Below are 27,590 nucleotides of genomic sequence, written 5' to 3' on the forward strand. Positions count from 1 at the left end.
GAAAAAGGAATATTACTCAACACTTAAGAGAAATAAGTTATTAAGCTATGTAAAGACCTGGAGGAAACTTAAGTGCTTATTACTAAGTGAAAGAAGTCAGTCTGAAAAGGACATACTGTTCGATTCAATCATATGACATTCTGGAAAAGGCAAAGCAATGAAGCCACTGGAAAGATCAATGTTTGTTAGGAGTTAGGGAAGGAAAGAGATGAAGCACAGATAATTTCTTTGATAATAAAACTATTCTGTATGATACTATAATGGTAGATACATGTTATTGTACATTTGCCCACACCAATAAAATATACCAAGCCAATAAAGAACCCTAATGTAAACTCTGAACTTAAGGTGATAAAGATGTGTTATAACAGGTTTGTCAGTAGTAACAAATATACCATTCTGGTGGAAGATGTTGATAATGGGGGAGTCAATGCATGTGTAGGAGCAAGGGAGTTTTGGGAGATCTCCATACTTCCCAAACTCCTCTACAAAACAAAGTCTATTAAAAATATATATATGTGTGTGTGTATATTATATATATATATATATATATATATATATATATAGAGAGAGAGAGAGAGAGAGAGAGAGAGAGATCCTGTGGCTCCATAACCTTGCCAACATTTGCTGTTGTGTGTATATATATATATGTTGTCTATATATATACACAACAGCAATATATACTAGGTATATATGGGTGTATATGTAGACTGGAAACTCCTGACCAAATAAGAAAGAAAAAGTGTAAAACCCTACTTCCAAGAAATCCCTGCTTCAAGTAATGAGTATTCCTACCGCTTGTTAACAATCAGAACCCAGGGGACACAACTGTTTACTCTCTCTTGACCTTGCCTGCTCTCACACCTCACTAAGTGTGCTTTAATTTTAATAAGCTCCCCTGCTTGTGTCATTCATCCACTGTGTTATGTCTATCCTTGAATTCTTTCTCAATGGGAGACCAAGAGCCTTTGGCAACATCTTTGGGACAAAGTTGAGGCCTCAGAAATTCTGTCTGTGATGTGCTGGTAAATGTTTAACAAGCAGAAAACAAAACAAAACAAGCTCTAATTTATACCCCTAGCTGATTTCCAGGGCTTTGATGCGCAAGACATAGTTTTGGATTCTAAATTGTTAATATGCTTTGAATAGCAATTGAAGTATCTTCCTTTATCCTTGGTATGTTCATACATCACTTTAGCATGAATAGATCTGGAATATTTTTTGCATGTATCCTGGACTGGCATGGATTACAAGAAATCCAAATTGTAGACTACAGTTACCACTTAATCCCATTAGAGAAATGGAAGTGAGCACTGCTTATAAAGCGCAGTGTGTCCATTCTGAAGCGTAACAACCTACATTCACATCCATGCCCCTCTATGTATTTTTTTGCTTCAAGCAAATTATTGAAGCTCTGTGTATCTGTTTCTTTAGCTGTAAAATGTATAAAATAACAGTCTATAATTCCTTGAGTTCTGTGATATAACACAGATATATTAAGTTCTTAATAAAGTTTAGTGGTCATTCTCATTTGACTTTTGTGAAATTTTCCCCTTTTAGAAAATACATTTCTTTCTAAGCCTCCCCAGATGCAGGTGTGGGCAATAAAAGGCATTTTGCTTTTACCCTTCTAAGTTCTTGGCTGAGATCTTCCCTGACCCATGATAAAAGACAAATTAACAGGAAAGAATCAACAGAAGATTAATAACTTGTATACTTTTTGTTTACATGGGGGATATCCAGGAATACTGTGTCACTCCCCAAAATGGCCCACCTTGTCACCTTAACTACTATCTCCAGCTGAAGACAAAAATAAAAAGGTGTTGGCAGTGGGTTGGTTCTGGGAGACCACCAGGAAAAGCACAGTAACAAGGATATGGTTGTTATGTAGATTTAAGTCCTGCCTTCTCCATTGATAAGAGTTTCTAGAGATTTAGCACATCTTTTGCTCTGTACAGAAGGGACACACCCTTGTAAATGAAGGTTCTCCTTACAAGTGTAAATGTTTCTTACAAAGGAGTAAGGGGAGCTCTTCCCAAGTTGGCTGTTTCTTAAAAATAACTAGCTGACAATAATCCTTAATACCAAAAAGGCATTTTGGGGTAGAAAATACTGCTGCCTTTCACAGAAATTCTCCTAGATCACACAAAACAACTCTGTGCTGAGAGGTTTTGTGTCCATTAAATTGTCTGTATGCATCACTGTCTTTTACAACATTTTCCTAGTTGATGGGAGCAGAGTTATGTTTCCCCATTGTAGACCCACATTAGAGAAGTGCACTTTTTTTAATTCCTCTCTAAAAACCCAGTGACCGGCTGCTTTCTACACTCTCTCTTTCACATCCTCCGTAGTGACTTAATTTCCTTATTTCCGCCCAAGCACTCAGGTACTTTTGTGTGCCTCTCTTAATTTCTGTAATATCATCAATGTTTCCTGTGGCTCAAAGATGTGCCGTATGCCTCATTTTCTTCTCCCAAACCCCTAATTTTTCTTCTTCTTCTTCTTTTTTTAATCCTGATTATTCTAGCCATGACCAACCATTGTTCCTTTCTTAAGAATTTGCCTAGGTTCTGATTTTCCTATTAAAACAGTAGCAGTCTTATAATATAAAAATAATAATTTTATTATTTGCCAAAGAGACCAGAGGCATGTTAAAAACTGAGCTCCTAAAGTGGATGCCTCGGGTTCTGGAAGTCCAGAAATATCATAGCAGCCCTCATTTCAATTATTGAATTTAATGTAACTAAAAACAAAGAGAAGGTTTATAAATGTGGGATGAATTTTTAAATTTCAGATTCTAGTGTTCATTTCTTGAGTGCGGTACTTCAGAGGAGATCTTTATTAAATTTTCAAGCATAAATGAGTGAGGTAGTCTCCCTTTCCATTCATCAGATATGGACATCTTTCTTTCCTGTGTGAACAAAGATATCTGTAGTAGTGATACTTCCTTCAGTGCCTTAGCTTAATAATGATAATAAAAACACATAGGTAGTTCCTGTTTCCTTTATTGTTTTTCATTATTTGCTTGGGGCAATAGATGTGTTGAGATTATCTCAACTCCTAGTGTCATCTACTTTCAGGATGTATGTAGTGTGTGTCTGTGTGTGTGCGTGTGTGTGTGGGTGTGGGTGTGGGTGTGGGTTTCTCTTCATCAGATTTTAAAATTGTGGAGTATTTGATAATAATCACATCCACATCTTATTGTAGCTACCTTGCTATTAATCATTAAGCATGGATAAAAAATGTTTTAAAAGAACATCCAGTGCCCCCAGCTGGATTTCAAATACAAAAAGTGGAAAATATACATTAGTTTCATTCCCTTCAAGATAATAAATGAATAACATAACAAATACAGAGGATTAGGATCAAAGAAATCAGATCTCCTTGCAATCTTCTCTCTAAAAGGGGTGGATTGGCATTAGATTTTGAGAAAGTCAAATATAGTCATTCTTTCATTTTTAGCTTTTATTCTAATTGCCTGATTTTATCAATCAACAGCTGACGGTACTTTTTCCGAATTCATGCATCAGATTTTCTTTCTTGGATAATGAGAAGGAAGTAGCTAAATATATCACTGTTGAAGTGCTCATATTACCTAATGCAACCAAGCAATGTTTATAGCAACTTTAAATTTGAGATAATTAAGCCTCTGTAACAGTTAATTTTCTTAATAATAACATCTTTATTTTCATATAGACAGTGTGGTAGGTAGCTCCAAGATGGTCTTCAGTGATCTCTGCCTTTTGGTATTGATGCCTTCTGTTAAATGTGGGCTTTACCTAATGACTGGCTTCTAACAAATAATGGACAACAGTAATGGGAAGTCACCTTTCTAATTAGGTTACAGAATTACTGCCCACCCCCCACCCCCCTTTTGGCTTCTATCTCTCACTTGCTAGCTTACTTGTTCTTTGAGAAACTAGCTGGCATGTTGTGAGTTGCCCTACAGAGAGAATCACATGGCGAGGAACTGGTGTTTCTAGCCAATAGCCAGTAAGGACCTGTGGTCTGTCAGCCGACTGGATGAAGTCCAGGACAGATATATCAAGGACTCATAGTTAAGCCTTGTGATGACTGCAACCCTGGTTAACACCTTGAATACAGCATTATTGAAACACTCTGGGCCAGAGGCACCCAGATAAATACTCTAATTTATGATCCATAGAGACTGAAATAATACATTTTTTTTGTTTTGTTTTAAGCTACTAAGTTTCAGAGTATTTGTTACTCAGCAATAGATAATAATATAGTCAGATTCTCTCCTTTCTAATCTATCAATTTATTTTTTTTCAAATTTCATTCTCTTCTGTCAATGACTATATATAAGTTACAAATTTAGGGTTTCCATAAATCATTATCATATGTTTTTGGTACTCCTTTATTTCCTATTTATGTTCCTAAATATATTTTTAGGATAAATATATATATAAATATATAGAATATATAGAATATAAATATATAAATATATAGAATATTGGGAATTTCAAGCTAGACTTTCTTATTTCACCAGGCTGTTTTTCTTTAGAAACATTAATTTTTCTCAGTGGATAACAATCTAGTAAGAGAGTATATGTCTTTTAAATGGACTGGTATAGATATCTGCATAAACTATTACTTTTCTTAATTACAGAAAAGAATCAATAACAAAATCAATTAATTTAAATTATATTGGAATCCTTTTATTAAAAAAATTACAATTAAGATTTTCATCCAATAATAAATAATACCTTCAAGAGATAGAGAAAAGAAAATTTAACCTGTGTTAAAAAGAATAGTGGATAAATTCTGAGTCATGCTGTGAAATCCTTTTCATGGGGCAAAGTCTTATGGAAAAGGTATGACTGGAGTTTTATTGGGGTATACAGCTTCTAGAAGATTTTAGAAAGTTGAAGTTACACCATTTTGATTGATTCTCCAATTCTAGCCCAGTAGGATACAGTGGAAACTACCCACAGTGATAGTTATTTTTTTTTAAAGGTCAGTTTGAAGCATAGATGAAATTAAGCAATTACATTAGAATCTTTGCTGGGGAAAATACAAGAACAATATTATCTATTTCTATCTATTATAAAATGATTGTATTCACTGCTTCTAGAGAACTTAGCTCTGAATTTAAAACCATAACAGGCTTTTTAGTTACTACAAATTACTCTCAGAAAATGGAGATGCCTAGCAGAGGACATGTAATATGAAATGGAGTTACAAAAAAAAAAAAAAAAAGAAAGAAAGAAATGGAGTTACAGAATACAAAGCCCCCTCAAAAACCTTGGGATGGATCTATCAGATAACTCCTTGGCTTCCCCAGTCTTACTTTAGAAGTTCCTCCTATGGGTATAGTCTCAGTATATTCTCAATTAGAGTATTTTGCTAATTATTTCCTGGTAATAAAGAAATTATCAATAAGGAGAAAGTCAGAGGCAGAACTATTGGAAGGAAATATATTTTCCTTAGGTCTGTCCCTCAGAAAATACTTTCTCAGCATCTCTCAAGAAGGAAGATATTTTTCTAAAATGGGATTTAATGTAAGCAGAATACAATTTTAAGCAAATTCCTTACTGAAAAATGTTATTGGTTGAGTAAAGTGTTTATATACCTAATATTAACAGGTCTTTTTATGGCTAAGCTGATTTGGTCAGATCAGGCTGGTTTGCCATTTCCTGTCCTATTTAAATTTGATTTTTAAAAATGCTGCTCTTTCATGTTAAGATGTCTGGAATCATTACAGAAGATGATAGATACATAGATAATAAGTAAATACATAGATAATAGATATGTCTGTAATTTTAGCTCTGTTTAGCTATCCATCTAAAGGGTTTTTAACCTTAAAAATATATACTTATAGACCTAGTACTGATGCCGATGACTTATTAGTTTTATTAATCATTTTAGCACTTTTCTAAGTTTTCCCAAAGGCTTCTTTATTATACAGAGGACCTGGGAATTGGATATGGGAATTTCTCAAAAAAAATTGAAACTTGTAGAAAAGAATTTTGACAGATCGGTTGTAATGATAAATAAAATGGATAATAAATTCTTCAGAATATTCAGTGTACTCAAAATAATATTTCTTCCAAACTTAAGACACAATTTGGTTTGTCTTGGCAAGGTAACATTCAGAAAAGTTGCAAGAATATATATTTAAAATAATATTATAAAAAATAAAGATAAAATGAAAAAGAGTAAACATTTTATCTTATTTAAAATTAATTGTAGTCTACCTACATTACTTTTTTCCCCAAAACCAAAAATTTGTATTTCTAATTCAACACTATTGACAAAGTTTAATTCTTACTTGAAGCTTGAATGTCAAAATGAACTTTCCTTTAAATTGGTCTATTTTTCAATCTGTGTGTTCCTTTTCTCCTGAATGAATAGTTGTGATTGCAAATTCAATTGATATAAAAAAATCTAGTACTTAAAAAAAAAGGAAATAACCAGGAAATTTGATAACAAATTATTTGCTGTATTGTGTTTAAAAGGAACAGCTCCTCAGTACCTTGAAGGAAAAGTACTTAATGGACAAAACACCCCAACAGGGACTAGAAACACAATCTATAAAGCCAGAAGAAAATGTGCAATTTTGGATAATGTGACAGAAATAGCATCACTTGTAAGAAATTCTTTTTACCTAATCAGAGTTAACCTTCTCCAAATTGCTGTTTTTTACTTCTTTAGAAAAAAATATAATTTCAACATAGAGCTCTGACTTTAACTTGGCTTATAAATTATTTATCTAAATAAGCTAGTGAAAAAGTTAAAGCATCTTTGATTTAAAGAAAAGGTGCAGTAATTCTGAAGTAGGATTGTGTTATTTTAAAACTTACTGTTTAAAGAAAATAATCCTATGCAAGCTACTTAATGTTTCTGTGAATAATATCAGAAACTAATTGCACTAAAGTTATTACCATCCCACCATGAAACCCCAAATCATTTTTAGCAGTTAACCAGAAAATTAAACAGTGATTGATGGTTATATCAAACTTATATATTTAAAGGTTTTTGCAGTAAGTGCATCTTTTGACAGACCAGGCTAATAGGGAGCTATCTTATTTTTTATAATGCCTTATAAAAATTTTGACACTTTAAATCACATGTTTAAAACTTAAAGCAGGGATGCCTCGTCTCAGTTGGTTAAACATCCAACTCTTGATATTAGCTCAGATCTTGATCTCAGGGTCATGAATTCAAGCCCCATTTTGGGCTCCATGTTGGGCATGGAGCCTACTTTAAAAAAAATTAAAACTTAAAAACAGCACTAGATTGGTACAAGGGGGGCTATATGCATTAGTTATAGGTATAATCATATAATAGGTAATGTAAAAGAAAATAACTTCAAGAACAATTACAACTAATCAAAACAGATAAATTAGAAGTTGTACAATAGAGATAGAACTTTGGTATAGACAACTAATAGGCTGAATGGCTGGTAGAAGGAAATAAAATAAGTATGCAACCCTTTGTGTCTACTTGTTTCAGGCATTTTATTAGGCCTCTTCTATTTTCAAAAATAGTTTACAGTGATAAAGTAGATTTTTATTTTACAGCTGAGCAAACTGTGGTTAAGTGACATTCCTTAACTAAGGTCTCACAGTTTATAAGTTTTGATCCTAAACTACTTTTAGTATCTTAGTTGTGAAACTTCTATGAACTTTACTTAGGAATTCAGAGAAACTTACCATTATTCAAACGTACTTGTGTGATTCCAAAACTTACCATACCTGATAGCATCATATGAGCAGAGCAGCAATGAGATGTGAGCTATCCTAATATGTGTGGTTAATGGGGATGTGGCAGGAGCTTGAATTATGAGGTAGAAGTGGAGTCGACCTAAAAGGTAGCCTGGAGTAACTTCCCAGGTTGAAGGAAACCTTAAATACCAACGTAAGAAAGTTGGACTTGATGCTATACCCAGTGGGGAACCATCAAAGGTTTTGACCAGATGGTAGCCAAATCAAAATTATGGTCTAGATATGTGCATTTCTTGTTTTAGAAAGAACACATTCTGTAATGTAGCATCATTTCTAAAAATTGTTCAGCTGAAATATATTACAGTAGCTTTTTTTCCCCAGGTTTACTGAGATATAATTGACAAAATTTATATATATTTAAATTATATAGATTGATGAATTTGATATATACCTGCACTTTGAAATGATTACCACAATCAAGTTAATTACCTTATAGACCATCACCTTACATACTACTTTTTAGTGAGGAATCTTAAGACCTACTCTCTTAGCACATTCAAATATGCAATACACTATTATTAACAATATTCACCATGGTATAATTAAAGCATCAGAATTTATTCACCTTATAATGAAAGATTTTACCCTTTGACTAATATCTCCCCATTTTTTCCATCTACTAGCTTCTTTCTATTTCTCTAATAGAAATAGAAAGCTCTGAGTTTGACTTATACTGCAGTTATTTTAATTTAGAAGTTGTTTGATTTCATTTAAAATTAAAAATATTTAATTTAGAATTAAAGTATAAAACAGCTTTATAATATTTGTATTTCAAACAGATATTCTGTTTTTCATTTATTGAAAACTCCTTTATTTTCCTTTAAGATTGAATTCTAAAATTTCTTTTTAATGAGTAAATATAAATCTTCCCTACAATAAACAGTTATCAGTCCCAAAATGAGAAAGAAGATTGTAGATGGACAATTTTGTAGAGAAGTCAAAGCTTAAGGTAAAATGTATTAGAAAGCATATTATGGGTTAAATTTTGAGGTGGAAAGAAAACATGAGGTTTCTTGCCAGCTGTTCAAGAGATTTACAGAATTCCTTCTGCATGTCAGAAACTCTTAGAGGTTCTGGTTACATACAGCAGTGAAGGCAGTCCTTACCCTCAGTAACCTTTTATTTTTGTAAGAGGTGACATTCAATAAACAAACAGGTAAAGAAATAGTAAAACTCTGACTAATACAATAAAATGAGTCAAGAGAATAGGAAGTTTGTGGTGTGTGTGTGTGTGTGTGTGTGTGTGTGTGTGTGAGGGGTATACTGCAAATAGAGCATTTGAGCAGAGACCTGAAAGGTGTGAAGAAGTGAACTGCAAACTTATCTGAAGCCCAGAATTTTAGGCAAAGGAAAGACCTAGTGCAAACAACTGAACCAAAAATATGCTGGGACTGTTTCAGCCCTCCAAGTGTACTTGGTGTGTATGACAGAGTAGAGTTCAAGCCAGGTGAGATGGAGAACAGATTAGTTATCAGGAAGGTAGCTGGGGAGGACCAGAACATGTAGGGTCTTGTAGAATATTATTTGGATTTTGGTATTTACTCTGAAAAGAGAATTAATTAAAGGATTTTATATGAATGAATGTAGGTAATGGAAAAGTCTGAGACCTAAATCCTGGGGCTTTCTAACATTTACATGTTACTGGGAAAGGAAGTAACAGTAATGGAGGTAGGAGGAAATTTGAGAGAAATTGATGTGAGGAAAGAGTTTATGATGGAATAAATGATCAACTATCTTGAGAAGTAAAACCATTAGATTTAGCAGTGTATTGGTCACTTTTGACCAATACAACAGCTTTTGTTGGCATAGTATGGGAGAAGGTCTAATTATTTTGGCTTAATGAGTAAATGAAGGGTAACAAATGGAGATGGTGTTTTCAATGACTTTTATTGCCTAAGGATGCAAAGAAATGGAGCATTAACTGGAACAGAATGTGTGCACAAACATACATTTTAATATGGCATTTTTGGGTCAGGTTTTTATATTAATTAAATTGATCTAGCAGAGATGAAAAATTGATAATGCAGCGGAGGGAAGGGAAGCTGAGTAGATAAGAAAGGGTTAAATATAATGTAAAGGAATATGAATATTTTGTCCATAATAACAGATATATAGGTAGGTTGGTAGATGTGATGGTATATGTGGAAATTCTCTTTGAATATTTCTTTTGAGGTTCATATTATACCCCTATTGTCCTAAAAAATGATATTGAAACCCATAGATTTAATTATTCTTTGTGAAAAATGTCATGGATTTTAGATTAATGAAGAACTTTCAGGTCCTTTCACTTTCAAACCAGTGCTTTTAAAAAATAATTTTAAATAATTAATATATATCAGCTTAATAGAAGGGTTGATAAATATAGACATTATTTTAATGAATCCTTCTTTTCTGACTTGTTTTCATTTTTTGTGAATGATATCATTAATTTTCTCATGTTCTCTTTCTATTTTGTAACTGGAGCATACTAACTTTTCTATAAATACAGCTATTATTAGGAAAATAAAATGGGAAATTTTATTTAAATGTAATTTCTTGGTTGACATCATTTTATGACATTTACTTGAGATTTCAGACTTTGTTTTTATACAGATCACCTCTTCAAAATTTTTATCAACTGTAGGAAAAGCATTTTACTGCTCATAAAAAATAAGAAGAGCCAAATTCATTCTGGAATAGTAGTCCTCCTAAAAACATGTTCTCAGTAATACATCCACAACCACATGTCTATTATTAAAGGGCTTTATTTTACTTTTCAAGTGAACAGTAAATGATCCAGCAGGATCTCCAATGACTGGTTTATTTCTTGGCAAAATTAAGTAATCTCAAATCATGTTACAATGCACTGTTGTGGCTATAATTATTCTCCCAACTCTAAAGCCACCAGATTTTAGGGGGAAATAACCGACAAAATACTTGACATTTGCATTACAGTGGAAAACTCAAGAGCACAAAAGAAAATATTTCAGTCAAATAAGACTTGGTGTTCCAGTTGCAATTCTATCCTTTGACATGGGATCAGCTCTGAGATTCTATTCAAGCAATACAACAAAACTTTCTTGTCAGAGTGAAGACCAAACCAGAAAGAATTATATCACCAAGCATCTTTCTTTTTTTTTTTTTTTTTTAGGATTTTATTTATTTATGTGAGAGAGAGAGAGAGAGAGAGAGCTTGAGCAGGGGGAGGATGAAGGGAGAGGGAGAGAGAATCTGAAGCAGACTCCATGATGAGCATAGGCTTCCATCTCTCAACCCTGAGATCATAACCTGAGCCAAAACCAGGAGTCAGGCAGTTAACCTACTGAGTGACCTAGACTCCCCAATATATCACTAATCATCTTTAAATCATATCATTTTTACATATTTTGTAGTTTTTCTGAAAGAGCAGAGTTCTAATTTAATGACTTTTTTTTTTGAACCACTGAGTCTTTAGATATCTGGTAATATTCCCTACCTTCTGGAATTCCACTATTATCTTAGGAAACTGACATTTCACCACCATCTAAAATAAAATACATTCAGAATTACTGAAGCTAGGAAGGAAAATCAAACTTGTAAGAAATGGTGGGAACTTTAACATCTAAATATTGATTTTGGATGGACAAGTATTGTTATTATTTACATTTCTATAATTTACTAGATGGCAGGACAATGTGATTTCACAAATTTACTGAGCCATTATTCAGACAATTTTAAAGGAAGCTATTTGGGGCCGAGAACAACCACATATATTTCATTATTATAGTTACTTTATATTTTTATTTTATTTTTTTGAAGATTTTATTTACTTATTAGAGAGAGAAAGAGCACAAGTTGGGGGAGGGGGACAACAGACTCCTGGCTGAGCATGAAACCAGAATCAAACTTGATCCCAGAACCCTGGGATCATGACCTGAGCTGAAGTCAAATCTTTACCACTGAGCCACCCAGACGCACCTATTGTAGTCACTTTTTACAAGTATACTATTAATTGAAAAGAAAACATAAGGAAAGCAGTGACAAGCATAAAAATAAGAGTGAACATATTGCATACAATTTATTTTTAAACTTGTTCAGATGAATATAGGAAATTTGCCTGTATAACACTGGAAAAATTTATGTTCTTTATATTAATACTGACAAGTGAAACCTTTCATTTATCTGAAATGATTCCTGGAACATACAGTTATTTTTCATTTCCAAAAATATTGTAATTGAAAAATGCTTTGGATATTTATATATTTATACATTCAACATCCATGGAAATTAAGAAGGAAAAGTTTACTCAGTTGACCGCAACACTGATAGACTCATGTACACTTAACATTTTATATTTTGATCTTCTAAATTTTAGATCCTAGGTGTATGTCTTCTCCAATCATAAACCAATCAATAGAAAACCAATAGTGAATTCCTGTAAAAGCCTACTCATAAATCATCCTAAAGAGTTGATAGTCTTCTAAGATCATTCAAATTGGTTTATTATTATCATTGCTATTTTATTTGAGAGTCATGATTTCTTCCATGATTGGAGAACAACAGAAATGCAAAAGGAAGTTATCTCTTATTCTGAGATGTAACAGAGATAATGTATTACTTTCTTTTGGGAAAAAAAAATGTTTTTTTTTAAGTGACTAGAAAAATAAAGATGAGCATTCAAATATGATCATCCCAGAAATAATGAATTTAGGTCTTAACATATTAAGAATCTTTTTATCTCTTTTGGTATAAAGAGCCAAAGTATTACATATTAATATAATACCATGCAAGAAAAAAATTTCAGGAAAATATTTTGTTTAGTCAGATTCTTGGCTATACTTATACTTACATATACTTATATAGAAAGGGTTATTACATGAGTATTAATCTTTCCATGTATATTTTCCCTTATATAAGAAACGGGAAAAATAATTAAAATTCTTTTTTTTTAATAATTAAAATTCTTGAAAATAAAAAAAAAATCAGCTTTAGGGAGAGGATATAGGATGACTGGTAAATTTCCTTTTGAGCAGAATTTGAAAGCAAATACAGAAGGAAGACCACTGTCTTAGAATATCAACATTTCCTGAATGCCTTCCTTTCTAGTTGGATTTCCTATCCATGAGGAAATGGAAATAGAAATGTTTTCTTCAGTCTTCTGATACTCATATGAAGAGAGATAAGTGAATTGAAGCCTAATTTTTTTGTATTTCTTTGAATTATTCTATTCAACATAATTTAAGAATGATACAATCTTTAAACTACAGGTACTTATATAGGATGAATACTGAAAATTATGACAAAGAAAAAGATAAAAGTCTGGAAACATAGTGTGGAATTGCACTAATTAATTTTCATCATTTTCCACTGAAACCACATTTAGTTTTAGCTTTTTGACCATATTTGCCACCGAATAATTGCTATGTGATACTGTCATTAAAGGAAATATTAGGCCTTAGCAACTTAATAAGATTTTTTGAATGTCAAAATGTGAGTTTTCCTGACCCTTATATTTCCATACAACTGAATTATTTTCTTCTTTTTATTTATTTATTTTTTAATCATTTGAACATTCCATGTGACAAAACCTGATTGAATGGCAGGCTCAGGGAGGGTTAATCAGATTAAAACAGGCCTCCAACAAGCCCATAAAAACCCCTAGACTTAGAAACTCCAGTCCCCTCTCTCTTTGGGAGCTTTATACTATCACTTTGGTATAGCTCGATTAACCTAGCTTTGCTGTCCCCCAAAATATAAATAAATAAATACATTAAAATTTTAAATAAATAAATACATAAATAAAAAATCATCTGAGTGAAAAGTATGAGTTTGAATAACCTGTGATTCTATGAAAGAGCACAAGTTATCTCTGAGACTATTTATAATATCTATTTTTCATTATATTATTTACATAATACAATTATACAAAAATATTCAAATAACTACTTGAAAAATGTCTCCTCTAATCATTCTACATATTCTATGTCACTAGTCCAACTATTAGCATGATTTTGGTTGCTAAGTTAATTATTTTATCCTTAACTAAAACTATTTTAATTATGTCATATTTTTATCATATGTATCATATTTATTGATTTCTTTACATAAAATATTTCTGAAAAATAAAGGGACTGAAAGGCTGTGTGGTAAGTATAATCAAGTAGATGTAAAAATATTGAAGTCATCAAGAGAACTATAAAATGCTACATTGATCAATTTTTGAGCATATCTGGGAAACCAAAGTACAGTCTACTCCCAAGATGACCACACAATGGTGCCTCTGGCAGGAGTCAGACAGGTGAAACTAATTACAGTAGTTATATAATTAGGAAACAAGATTACAGCTGTAAAATTAACCTCAACAGACAATCTTAAAGTTTCTTGTTTTATAATAAAAGTACACATACAAAAGATTGAGCTCTCTGAGAGGGAAATGTGTGTTTCACTCATTTTTTTAATTTCTTGAAGCTTGATAAGTTGTTTATCATCTGTTAGTTGCTGACTAAATATTTATGATACAATAGGTTGGTATTTTATCAGAAACTGTATGAGTTCATTATGAAATATTTTAGAACCAAGAGGAAAATCAACCAAATTGATTTTAAATATTCAGGTGAAAGTTACATCTGAAATATTGTTTTGGAAATTACAGACTTAGACAAATATATATACAGTGACTGATGCTCATTATTCTGTGCTAACTACATCCTCTCTAAATATCAAATGTTGGATGATCAATTTTTTTTTTGGATGATCAATTTTTAATTCACATCAAAAAAATATAAGTCCAGGCAAAATTGTCAAAATTGTCTCTTCCTTTAAAATGCTGTGTTTTTGTTTTGTTTTTTTATGATTATATATATTTTTTTATTCATGAGAGACACACAGAGAGAGGCAGAGACCTAGGTAGCAGGAGAAGCAGACTCCCTCTGGGGAGCCTGATGTGGGAATTGTTCCCAGGACTCAGATCAAGCCCTGAGCCAAAGGCAGATAGATGTTCAACCACTGAGCCACCTAGGTGCCTCTAAAATGCTGTTTTATCTTTAAGTTTCTGACATGATTCCTTTTCGCATCAGCATTAATTTGAAAAGAAAGGGCAGTTTTTATATGCTTAATGTAATAGATGGAAGACTAAAATATAAGACTTCATGACCTTAGTGGAAGGAAAGGAAAGACTGATGACTTGAAGTGGCTGTGCCTTCCTCTTCTGATTTTTTTTTGTAAATGATGTAATGCATTCTTTTAGTTCTACTTTAGAGCATGGCTTCCTACATAATAATAATAATTGGGTGAAATGATGAACTTTGTCAATGGAAAAAAATTGTTTCATTTCAATCAGTACACAATGCATTTTTTTAAAGTCTTCATTTTGTGTTCCTAAGGGGAATTCAGAATGACCAATATGAAGTAATTATTTGAAATGAGAGCACTCTTTGCTGAGACTTCAGCTCACAGACATAAGAAGATATTTTTAATATAACTTGTACTATTTTTAACAGAACTGTCACATTCAGGTCACAAAAATAATTATAGCATATGGTGCTTTATAGAAAACTAGAGTCTCTTCAAGTATTAGAAGAGGCTTTCTAATACTTCTTAAGTTGTTTTCAACCATATCTAGTTTTACAGGAAAGTCTAGAACTCTGGGGATAGCCATATTTGTGATAAGTGAATGTTTTATAAGTGATTAATTAGGGTGATAAAACCTAAAATTATAGATTCTCCGGAAGATTTTAAATGAAACTAATGTAAAATGTTTTATAATAATAATAATAACCAGTATGCATTGAACATAATGTGTGAGGAATACTTTTGTATCACCTGTTTAATCTCTATGCTAAACATTCTGTATGCTAAGCACTGTACATTTTACAGATGAAAAGATTAGGGCATTGACAGAGTATGTAACTGTATGTAGTCTCAGATTCTAAATGATGGAGCTGGAATTTAGATTTCTGTATTTTGGCTGCAGAGTTCACATACTTAATTATTATATTCAATCACCTCACCCAACTCAATGTTTGAAATGCAGAAAGATATTTTAGAGCCCCTCCATTCCCCCAGAAATTGTTAAGTTCTGTAACTGTGGAAACACAGAAGATTCCTTGAGAGAGCAAGAAAAGGAAACTTGAATCTATAGTGAAGACTTCAAAAATCACAAATACCAGCCTGAAGTTAAGGTACCTCTTTAAAGGTTAAAAGTAGCTAAAGGTTAAGAAGACTAGGAGCCAAAATGTGTTTGCAGCTTTTGAAAATAGAATATAAAGCAAAAGATGTTGCTAGAACTGGGACTTTCCTAATTCAGGACGATTTTCCTCTGGTCAGCTTCTATACCACCCTCATTCAAGGAAGGCTAGGATTAAAAAATCTAACTTCACTTTCTACTGTGATTCCTTGTGCAGCACAGTGCATATATTAAAAGTAGAAATGTTTGGAATCTGTTTTTTTTTTCTTTTTCTTTTTTTTAGAATCTGTTTTTAAATACACTTAAATGAGAGGATTTCATCTCAAATAATATTGAGAGTTCATATCTTCTGTCTTATATTTTCCATTTTTTTATTTTTTATTTTTTATTTCTTTTTAATTTTTATTTATTTATGATAGTCACACACAGAGAAAGAGAGAGAGAGAGAGAGAGGCAGAGACATACGCAGAGGGAGAAGCAGGCTCCATGCACCGGGAGCCCGACGTGGGATTCGATCCTAGGTCTCCAGGATCCCGACCTGGGCCAAAGGCAGGCGCTAAACCACTGCGCCACCCAGGGATCCCTTAAACACAATTAAATGAGCAGAAAGGGCTGTTTCTCCTAGGCAGAAATTGGCACATACATTCTATTATTTGAAAAACAATTCTATATTCTAAGGGTTAGAATTTGAATACCCAGGAGGTGAACTACATATAGAGAACTGAAAGTCAATTTCATAAAGACTTTTGCACCCTAATATGCATAGAAGTTGTAACCGATTCTAATTGTAAAAGGTAGGGCTTAATGTTTGTTGCCTTCTAATGACAGAAGTAGAAACTTTCGTTAAAAACATTTCATCATGAGGGCACCTGGGTGGCTCAGTGGTTGAGCCTCTTGCCTTTGGCTCACGTTGTGATCTTGAGGTCTTGGAATCAAATCCCATGTCAGGCTCCCCGCAGGGAACCTGCTTCTCCCTCTGCCTATGTCTCTATGTCCCTGTGTCTCTCACGAATAAACAAAATCTTAAAAAAAAAAAAAAGTCATCATAGATTTTTGCTGCCTAGAGGGTCTGAGTTCAGGAGATTATATAATTCCTAAATTCGGAATGAGAGATTTGTCATGATTTTTGGTCAACTTCTCCATTTCTGCTCCTTAGTACCATCAAGTGTAAACTCTCATAATAAAGTGTAAACCTCTCATGAAGACGAGTCCCCAGATAGACTCAGATATAGAATTAAAAGTATTCAGTTTCATATGAACACTCAAAAATATGCATTCCTGCTTTGCCCTGGGGCTTTCTGCTTTATCCATTCATCACCCTCAAGTTTTACGGCGTTCTGTGTTTTGCAAAAAAAAAAAAAAAAAAAAAAAAAAAAAAAAAAGGATAGAAGAGAAAATCAATAATTGTTTAAAAGTGTCCACAAAAAAAAAAAAAATCATTTTTATTTGTGGGAAATTTAGAAATTACTTCCACTCAAGATGAAGTTTTTGGATATTTATTAACTTGTTTGATTTTCTTGCCAAGTTAAGAATTCTAGGATTAAATTAAATTAGTATGACTTCCATTTTCCCAGCTGATACAGTAAGAAACAAAATGAAGGATTATTTTGGAAAGTTATTTTATCTATAAAAAATTTTAAAAACCATGAGTGAGTGTAAATTTTTTTTTTGAGATTGTATTTATATTTATTTATTCATGAGAGAGAGAGAGAGAGAGAGAGAGAGGCAGAGGCACAGGCAGAGGGAGAAGCAAGCTCCATGCAGGAAGCCTGATGTGGGACTTGATCCCGAGTTTCCAGGATCACGCCCTGGACTGGAGGCAGCGCTAAACCACTGAGCCACCTGAGCTGCCCTGGAACTTGTTTATTAGATAATTTCATGTTTATAGTTCCATACCTGGTAAATAATATAAAATATGATGATTTTACATTCACGTTTTTGCAAAAATTAGGAGAGAAAATAGATTTATACTGAGCTGAAAATTAGAACTCAACCAATATTTTTTAAAAAAGCAAACGTGGTTGTTTTTTGACCACTCTGTGCATAGCAGTACTCACTTCCTCACTGATTTCATGGAACCTAAGGTATTACAATTTTTATGTGACTATTCCCAGGTGGAGGAACACTAAATGGGCTGCAGAAACACTACTATAAGTTTGACTGTGAATTAAATTAATTGCAAAATAATTGCTCCATTCTGTGTTCTAATATGTTGCTTATTTTATTAAATCCCAGTTGAGGAATGTTTACTTGAACTATATAGGACCACCTCAGTTTTATATTCTCTCACATATTGTATATACCAAGAATATATTGAAGACTACTTCTTTGATCTTAAAATAGAAAAATGCAAATTAATAAACATTTACCTTGATATAGAGTGGATATACATTTTAAATGAGATAGCTGCCCAATACTGAATTGTTTACCAAGTGAAGAAAGAATCCAAGTCCTAGTTTTATTATTATATTACTATGGGGAAAATATAATACATATATATATATATATATACACAGACACACACAGAGACAGTCCTTATTTTGCTCAGTTCCAATGTGCATGAATTTTCGTTTTGGTGATTTTGTTAAAGAACACAACTCCCCAGAAATACAGTTCAAATTTTCATTACAGTTTACTAACTGTGAATAATTGCATAAAGTGCCAGCTTTACTACAGGTTCACTGGCCCACAAATCACTGCATAAATAACAGAAGTGCATTATGATGGATGACCAGTCCCATCACTTCTTTCAAAGTCTGTCCATGAGTGGTCCCTGCTGACCTGTTAGTTCATGAACTGGCAGCTTGTCCCAGAATAAGTGATGCCAGGAAAATACTCCATATTAAAGGAACTCAAAGATATTTCAAACATTGCAAACACAAAAACTAAAGTGTTGAAGCTAGTCTAAATTTAAAAAGAAATATGATAATTTGCTAAGGCATAGAAAAGGTCTTGGCTTCATATAAATTATATGAGAAGAGTTAGGCAAGCACTATTCAAATGACCCTTGGTAAGTTTTTAAAAAAGAAATAAAATACTTTAATTCTCAGTGGTTCTAGTACTACAAATTACAGTGTACTAAATAAATATTAATTATACTGCTTTTTTTTTCATTCTTCTATACATTTGTAACTGCCAGTAGGAGAGCTTTGAATGATTTGGCAAAAATTTTAAAGATCATAATTTTTCTCTTTTTAAAATTAATTAATTTATTTATTTATGAGAGATACAGAGAGAAAGGCAGAGACATAGGCAGAGGTAGAAGCAGGCTCCCCGTGGGGAGCCCAATGCAGAACTGGATCCCAGGACCCCAGGACTGCTACCTGAGCCAAAGGCAGACGCTCAACCACGAGGCACTCAGGTGTTCCAATCATAATTTTTTTAAATCAATTTTTAAGATTCCACAGTTTCAGGCTTCATAGTCATTTATACAGTAGTGCACTACCATACAAAGGACTACATATATAATGAGATTAAGGTTTTATTTTTTATTTTTATTTTTTTTAAAGATTTTATTTATTCATGAGAGACACAGAGAGAGAGAGAGGCAGAGAGAGAAACAGGCTCTCCGTGGGGAGCCCACTGAGGGACTCCATCCCAGGACCCTGGGATCATGACCTGAGCCAAAGGCAGACACTCAACCACTGAGCCACCCAGGCAACTCAAGATTAAGGTTTTAAACTCCAATCTGAAATAGATGTGTTTGTCTTCATCTGAGAGTAATTTCACTGAGGGATTAGAGACCTTAACTGATCAATATGAAAGAGAAAAATATTTCTGGTGAGAGTTTACTTTTTCTTCCTTAAATGAAAAGAAAGCTTCAGTGTTCTGATCTTAGTCTGAGTTCTTAATAAGAAAGGCATCTACAGTAACAAAAGGAAAGGGCTTTCTAAAGGACAGAATTGGGATTAGAATAATCCCCTACGATATCTGATGATTTAGCAAGATTAAAATGAAAGGTTTCTTGGACCTCTCTCCCTTAACACAACAGTTATTGGCCCCCTTTTCTTTTTTTTTGACAATTATATAAGACCTTTATTCACAGGTGCTTGCTGTTTGTTGACTTTTTTGGAAAAAATCAAATTGTAAACTTCCATTATAAATGAAAAATGAGGTTCTTAAAAATCTCAACTTGACGGGCTATAAAACCATTAAAACACCTTTGAAGGTGTATTGAAAAACAAAACAAAAAACCAACCACATTTGTCATTACCAAAAAGAGATGTCTTTAGGTAAAAATAATAAAAGCCTATGCTACACAGATAATGCAGATAGTTCTATTTTTCTGGTCAATGGGCAAAACGTAAGCACTTAAGATCTTTAGCTCCAATCTTTTGTTCATTTCATATTGCTGGAATTTCATAGTCATTTCTTCATGTTGGATGACTAAACCAGAAGATGGTAGAGATGGTAAAATGGCATTTACTCAGCCCCACCCTGCTCAGCCTGGAAGTTGGTGAATTCTCAGCTGGTGGATCTGCTTGCTGCTTCTGTCTCTTAGCTATGTTGTGCTTTAGGGCTTTCTGGGCATCTGTTCAGGTAATTGAAGTTGACACAGTATCTACATTGAGGTGGCTGCTGACCTTGGTTCTCATTTCCTTGATTTTTCTTCTCTTCCTTATTGCTGTCCTCCCTAGGCTGTTGTCGGCTAGGAGAGCCTCTGTGGAATCATGATTTGTACCCAGATATATATTGTTTCACTGGCTTACCTTGTTCTCCTGCACCCTGATTGCCAGCTCCCACCATCAACTCTCCCCGCACAGGAGGGTTGGAGGAATGTGGTCCAAGCCTCACTCTTCTAGTAATTCTGCTTGGAATCAGGTGGAGGATCCCTGTCATGTGGAAAGTGTCTGTAATAGTTACAGGTGAGCTGCATTTATATACTGCCTTGCGCTGGAGTTCCACCAGGGTTTGTCACATAAGCTGCCTCCACATCCTCTTCTCCTTCAACAACATCAAACTCCACCTCTCCTTATCTCCTACACTGCCAAGGTACTTCCTGGGGTTATTCTTTATGGCAGTCTTGTGTACAAATACAACTTACTCGGTGTCAGTCCTGTTGATGAAACCATGTCCGTTGCTTACACTGAACCATTTGACTGTTCTCAACCCCTCCTTGTGATGATCCTCTTGTTACACTGGGCAGGCACCAGCGATGTAAGGCCACCAGGCTGTTGCTCCCTGCACTGCTGCCACCATGCTGGGCTTGGTGTCGGCAGTACTGAGGGCAGGGGCTGCAGGGGCTGCTGGCTCTAGTCCTTGCTGCTCAGGTTTGTGGGGAGGGTGACTGGGGCCAGCTGCAATAGAGGCCCCTCCTCCTGGGGTGTGATGGTAACTGCCGGTGGTGGCGGTGGAGCTGCTCTGGGTTCTCCAGGGTCCATTCACTGCTCCTGCTACCAATGGAACTGTCTCTAGGTCATCTGTCAAGGAGCCACCCATCAAACGTAGAGATTCTCAAGCTCTAGTGTTATTAGATATATAACAGAGATAAAATCACAGATTCAAAGTCTACAGCAAAGAGAAAAGAACAAACTAGTAATGCACACAGCAGCATAGATGAAAATCAAAGTCATTATTCTTAGTAAAAGAAATCAGACACAAAATAGTATGTACTGAAGGTTCCAACTGAATAAAATTCTAAAATGTAAACTGACCCATAGTGATAGAAAGCAGACCAGTAATTATCTAGGACATGGAGGTGGGGGGTGGTGGTTGGGATGGAGTGCAAAGGGGTATAAGGACCCTTCTGGAGTTGATAGAAACAACTTTTGTACCTTGTGGTGGTGGTTTCTCAGGCATATACATCTCTTAAAACTCATGGAAATGTACTCTTTAAGCAGGTGCAGTTTGTTGGATATACATTTTATTGCAATAAAGTTATTAAAAAATCATAGGGATTTAAGATTTCAGCAAGATTAGACTAGAGTGTGTCAAAACCTAGAGGACCCAAAATGTATTGTTTGGATTTTACAAGTTTTCTGCAATAATTTTTCAATTCTGTGTTCTCAATCACAAAACTTAAAAAGACTAATTTACATATTTTTCACAGATGACAACTTCTTTACTATGAACCAATAGGTGCTATTCAAACACGTGTTTATTTGTGTGTATACTGACATCCTCATTTTATTGTACTTTGCTTTATTGCACTTCCCAGACCCTGCATTTTATAAGAATTGAAGGTTTGTGGCAAACATGCCTGGAGCAATCTATTGCTGCCATTTTTCCAACATCATGTGCTCACTTCCTATCTCTGTGTCTAATAATTCTCATAGTATTTCAAACTTTTTAATTATTATTATATTATAGTGATCCATAATCAATGACTGTGACTCACTGAAAGCTCAGCTGATGGTTATCATTTGATAGTAATGAAGTATTCTTTAATTAAGGTATGTATAGTGTTATTTAGACAATGCTACTACACATGTAATAGGCTATAATAGAGTGTACACATAACTTTTGTATGCATTGGGAAACCAACACAAATTCCCTTGACTTGGTTTATTGTGACATTTGCTTTATTGCAGTGGTCTGGAACTAAATCCACAATACCTCTGAAGTATGTCTGATTTCTCAAGAAACAAGAAAAGTCTCAAATACACAAATTAACTTACACCTAAAAGAGCTGGAGAAAGGAGAGCAAATAAAGCTGAAACTCAGCAGAAGAGAAATAATAAAGATTAGAGAAGAAATAGAAACCAAAAGAACAGTAGAACAGATCAATGAAGCTAAGAACTGGTTCTTTGAAAGAATTAAGATTGATAAACTGCTAGCCAAGCTTATTAAAAAGAAAAGAGAAGGGATCCAAATAAATAAAATCATGAATGAAAAAGGAGAGATCACAAACAACACTGAAGAAGTACAATTATAAGACATATGAGCAACAAATTAGACAATATGGAAGAAATGAATGCACTCCTAGACATGTGTAAAACTATCAAAACTGAAACAGGATGAAAAAGAAAACCTGTACAGACCCATAACCATCAAGGAAACTGAATCAGTAATTAAAAACCTCCTAACAAACAAGTGTCCAGGGCAAGATGGTTTCCTAGAGGAATTCTATCAAACGTTTAAAGAAGAAAAAATAGAAATGGAAGTAAAACTTCCAAACCTTTTCTATGCAGCTAGCATTACCTTGATCCCAAAACCAGACCAAGACCCCACCAAAAAGGAGAATTACATACCAATATCCTTCATGAACATGGATGCTGAAATTCTCACCAAAATACTAGCCAATAGGATCCAACAGTATATTAAAGGGATTATTCATCATGACCAAGTGAGATTTATTCCTGGGCTGCAGGAGTGGTTTAACATCCACAAATCAACCAATGTGATACACTACATTAATGAAAGAAAGGACAAGAACCATATGATCCTCTGAATAGATGTATAAAAAACATTTAACAAAGTACATCTTTTCTTGATTAAAACTTTTCACAGTGTAGGGATAGAGGGAACATACCTCAGTATCATAAAAGCAAGCTCCAAAAATCCCATAGCGAATATCATTCTCAATGGGGACAAACTGAGAGCTTTTCCCCTAAGGTCAAGAACATGACAGGGATGTCCACTATCACCAATGCTTCAAGATAATACTAGAAGTCCTAGCCTCAGCAATATGACAGAAAAAGAAATAAAAGGCATCCAAATAGGCAAAGAAGAAGTCAAACTCTCACTCTTTGCAGATGACATGATACTGTATATGGAAAACCCAAAGAACGGACCCCAAAATTGCTAGAATTCATACAGGAATTGAGCAAAATGGCAGGATATAAAATCAAAGCACAGAAAAAAGTTCCATGTCTATTACACTAGCAATGAGACAGAAGAAAGAGTCAATCCTATTTATAATTACACCCAAAAACATAAGGTACTAAGGAATAAACTTAACCAAAGGCAAAAGATCTGTACTCAGAAAACTATAACTCTCATGAAAGAAATTGAGGAAGACACAAAGAAATGGAAAAGCATTCCATGCACATGGACTGGAAGAACAACTATTGTTAAATGTCTATGCTACCTAGAATAATCTATACATTCAAGCAATCCCTATCAAAATACCATCAATTTATTTCACAGAGTTGGAACAAATAATCCTAAAATTTGTATGGAACCAGAAAAGACCCCAAATAGCCAAAGGACTTTTGAAAAAGAAAACCAAAACTGGTGGTATCACAGATCCAGACTTCAAGCTCTATTAGAAAGCTATAATAATCAAGACAGTGTCGTACTGGCACAAAAACAGACACATAGATCAATGGAATAGAGTAGAGAACCCAGAAATAGATCCTCAACTTTATGGTCAGCCAATCTTCAACAAAGCAGGGAAGAATACTCAGTGGAAGGGCACCTGGGTGGTTCAGTCAGTTAAGTGTCTGACCAGATCAGGTCATGATCCCAGAGTCCTGGGATTGAGTCTCAGCATTGGGTTACCTGTTCAAGGGGAGCCTGAATCTCCCTCTCCATCTGCCTGCCATTCCCCCTGCTTTCTCTCTCTCTGTCTCTTTTTCAAATGAATAAATAAAATAAAATAAAATAAAATAAAATAAAATAAAAGAATATTCAATGGAAAAAAGTCTTGTCAACAAATGGTGTTGGGAACATTGGACAGCCACATTCAGAAGAATGAAACTGGACCATTTCCACACACCATACACAAAAAATTGACTCAAAACATACAAAAGACCTCAATGTGAGAGAGAAATCCATCAAAATTCTAGAGGAAAACACAGGCAGCAACTTCTTTGACCTTGAACACAGCAACTTCTGTGCCTAGTAGGCATGTTTCTCCAAGAAAAACAAAGGCAAAATGAACTATTGGGACTTTATCAAGATAAAAAGCTTTTGCACAGCAAAGGAAACATTGATAAAACTTGAAAGACAATCTACAGAATAGGAGAAGATATTTGCAAATGACACATCAGATAAAGGACTAGTATCCAAAATCTATAAAGAGCTTATACTCAACACCTAAAGAATAAATAATCTGCTCAGGAAATGGGCAGAAGACATGAACAGACATTTTACCAAAGAAGATATACAAATGGCCAACAGACACATGAAAAAAAATGCTCAACATCACTTGGGGTCAGGAAATACAAACCAAAAATATAATAAGATACCACCTCACACCAGTCAGAATGGCTAAAAGTAATAAGTCAGGAAATGACAGATGTTGGTGAGCATTAGAGAAAGGGGACCCCCCTTATACTGTTGGTAGGAATGCAAGCTGGTGCAACCACTCTGTAAAACAGTATGGATGTTCCTCAAAAAGTTGAAAATAGAGCTACCCTATGATCTAACCATTGCACTGGGTACTTACACCAAAGATGCAAATGGAGTGATCTGAAGGGGCACCTGCACCCCAATGTTTATAACTACATTGTCCACAATAGCCAAACTATGGAAAGAGCCCAAATGTCCATTGACAGATGAGACTCTTTTTTTTTTTTTTTAATTTATGAGACAGAGAGAGAGAGAGAGAGAGAGAGGGGCAGAGACACAGGCAGAGGGAGAAGCAGGCTCCATGCAGCTAGCCTGACGCAGGACTGGATCCCAGGTCTCCAGGATCAGGCCCTGGGCTGAAGGGTACACTAAACTGCTGAGCCACCCAGGCTGCCCTCCATTGACAGATGAATGGATAAAGAAGATATCATATATATGATATATATACACACAATAGACTACTACAAAGAAAAAAAAGAAATCTTACCATTTGCAGTGACATGGATGGAACTAGAGGGTCTAATGCTAAGAGAGATAAGTCAATCAGAGAAAGATAATTATCATTTGATCTCATACATATGTGGAATTTAAGAAACAAAACAGAGGGTCATAGGGTAAGGGAGGGAAAAATAAAACAAGAAGAAATCAGAGAGGGAGACAAACCATAAGAGACTCTTAATCATAGGAAATAAACTAAGGGTCTCTGGAGGGGAGTGTGGGATAGGGTAACTGGGTGATGAACCTTAAGGAGGGCATGTGATGTAATGAGCCCTGGGTATTATATAAGACTGACCTCTGCTTGTGAAACCAATAATATATGTTAATTAATTAAATTTAAATATTTTTTTAAAAAACAACAGAGTAGTAAGTCATTAAAATTCAATATGGAAGCATTATTCATTTAAAATCATAATACTTCCTCATTGTAAATATATAATATTTTAATGATATTTAAACAGGGGTTATTGACTTGCCTTGATAAATGACTATGACTTCATTCAGACACTATGAAAACTCATATCTGTTTATAAATTGCAATTATCAAATGTATTAGAACATAAGCAATTCAGAAATGAGGATGACTGATATATATGGCATGATTTTTGACAAACTGGCAGCATCAATATACTTTTTTTAAAAACTATCTTTTTAAAATATATTTCTGATAATTTTCCTGTTGGTTGTATTAAAAACAAGCATGTTTTCCTTAGCAACCAGAGTACATAATGAGAAAACTAAAGACTGAGAAAATTCTGTGACTCCATTTGTTATACCTAATGCTAAACCAGCAGAAAGGCATTTCCTGATGATTTTCTCATGCTCTCCATTTTAGTAAACCTGAAAATCATACCTGAAGCCTCCAGTGGAAGCAAGCAAGCCAGTTGCTGGGATTCATTCAATTTTGAGAAACAGGAAAAACAAGAACAAATCAAGAATACTTATTGAAAGCCAAAAATTGTAATTGAAAAAAATTTTATACTTCTCCCTGACCCTGCTTCCCTTGTTTTTTTCCTATCCAACAACCAACTGAATAATGGACCTTGGAATCTCAGAACAGTTTTATTTCACATTCAACATAAGATAGCATTCCTTTGTTTTTAAAGATTTATTTATTCATTTGAGAGTGAGAGAGAGCATAAGGGGGAGGGGCAGAGGGAGAGAGAGAGAATCTGAAGCAGACTTCCCGCTGAGTGCAGAGCCCCTTATTCAGGGCTCCATCTCATGACCCAAGATGATGACCTGAGCCTAAACCAAGAGGTGGACCAATTGCACCACTCAGGCACCCAACATTCCTTTGTTTTTAGAAGAGAAGTTTTTCCAAAGTGAATCCTTATGGTGGATTGAATGAAAGAGCAGATTATTTTTACGGGAAAGTTAATCAAAGCTATAAGAACCCAAAGTGGAACTATTCAGTGTTACCTTTAGTGTGGCCAGTTATATTTACATTTTGAAATCTACCTAATAAAAAATAAATAAATAAATAAATAAATAAATATGATATCTACCTAATACCAATTTTTGCCAGTTTTGCAGACAGAGAACCAGGAAAAGAGCTCAGATATTACAGGAGTTCCCATAAATGAGCTGCACTTGAGCTTTATTTTGTGACTTAACTTCTTAAGCAGAGTATAAGCCAACATTAGTCAAGGCAAGATAGTTAAATGATTCAGTAGATCAGACTAATGTACTTATTTCCACTGACCCATGTGTTGACTTCTGTGAGTTATTTCCCCTTTCTGAATCTATTTTATATCTTTCAATGAAGTGGATTGACTAGATCTGACACTTTCAATTGAAGCTTCAACGGATTTACCTCAGAGGCCCCTAGGGATCAGAATGGAGAGTGACTGGGAAAATGTCTGTCTACCTGTCCCTCACCGCTATCTCACTCCCATTCAACAGAAAACCAGAAAGTACTAATATTATATATTTCTAGACTGGGCTTGGTGTTTTGTTTTGTTTTG

The 27,590-nt window shown here is 34.2% G+C and overlaps 1 pseudogene; it reads right to left on the minus strand.

Moving 5' to 3' along the window:
* Positions 1 to 20,264: 20,264 nt before the first annotated feature.
* On the minus strand, positions 20,265 to 21,330 carry LOC121491864 (annotated as a pseudogene).
* Positions 21,331 to 27,590: the final 6,260 nt, after the last annotated feature.

The sequence above is a fragment of the Vulpes lagopus genome, chromosome 5 (assembly GCF_018345385.1).
Source record: "Vulpes lagopus strain Blue_001 chromosome 5, ASM1834538v1, whole genome shotgun sequence".
Taxonomy (NCBI): Eukaryota; Metazoa; Chordata; class Mammalia; order Carnivora; family Canidae; genus Vulpes; species Vulpes lagopus.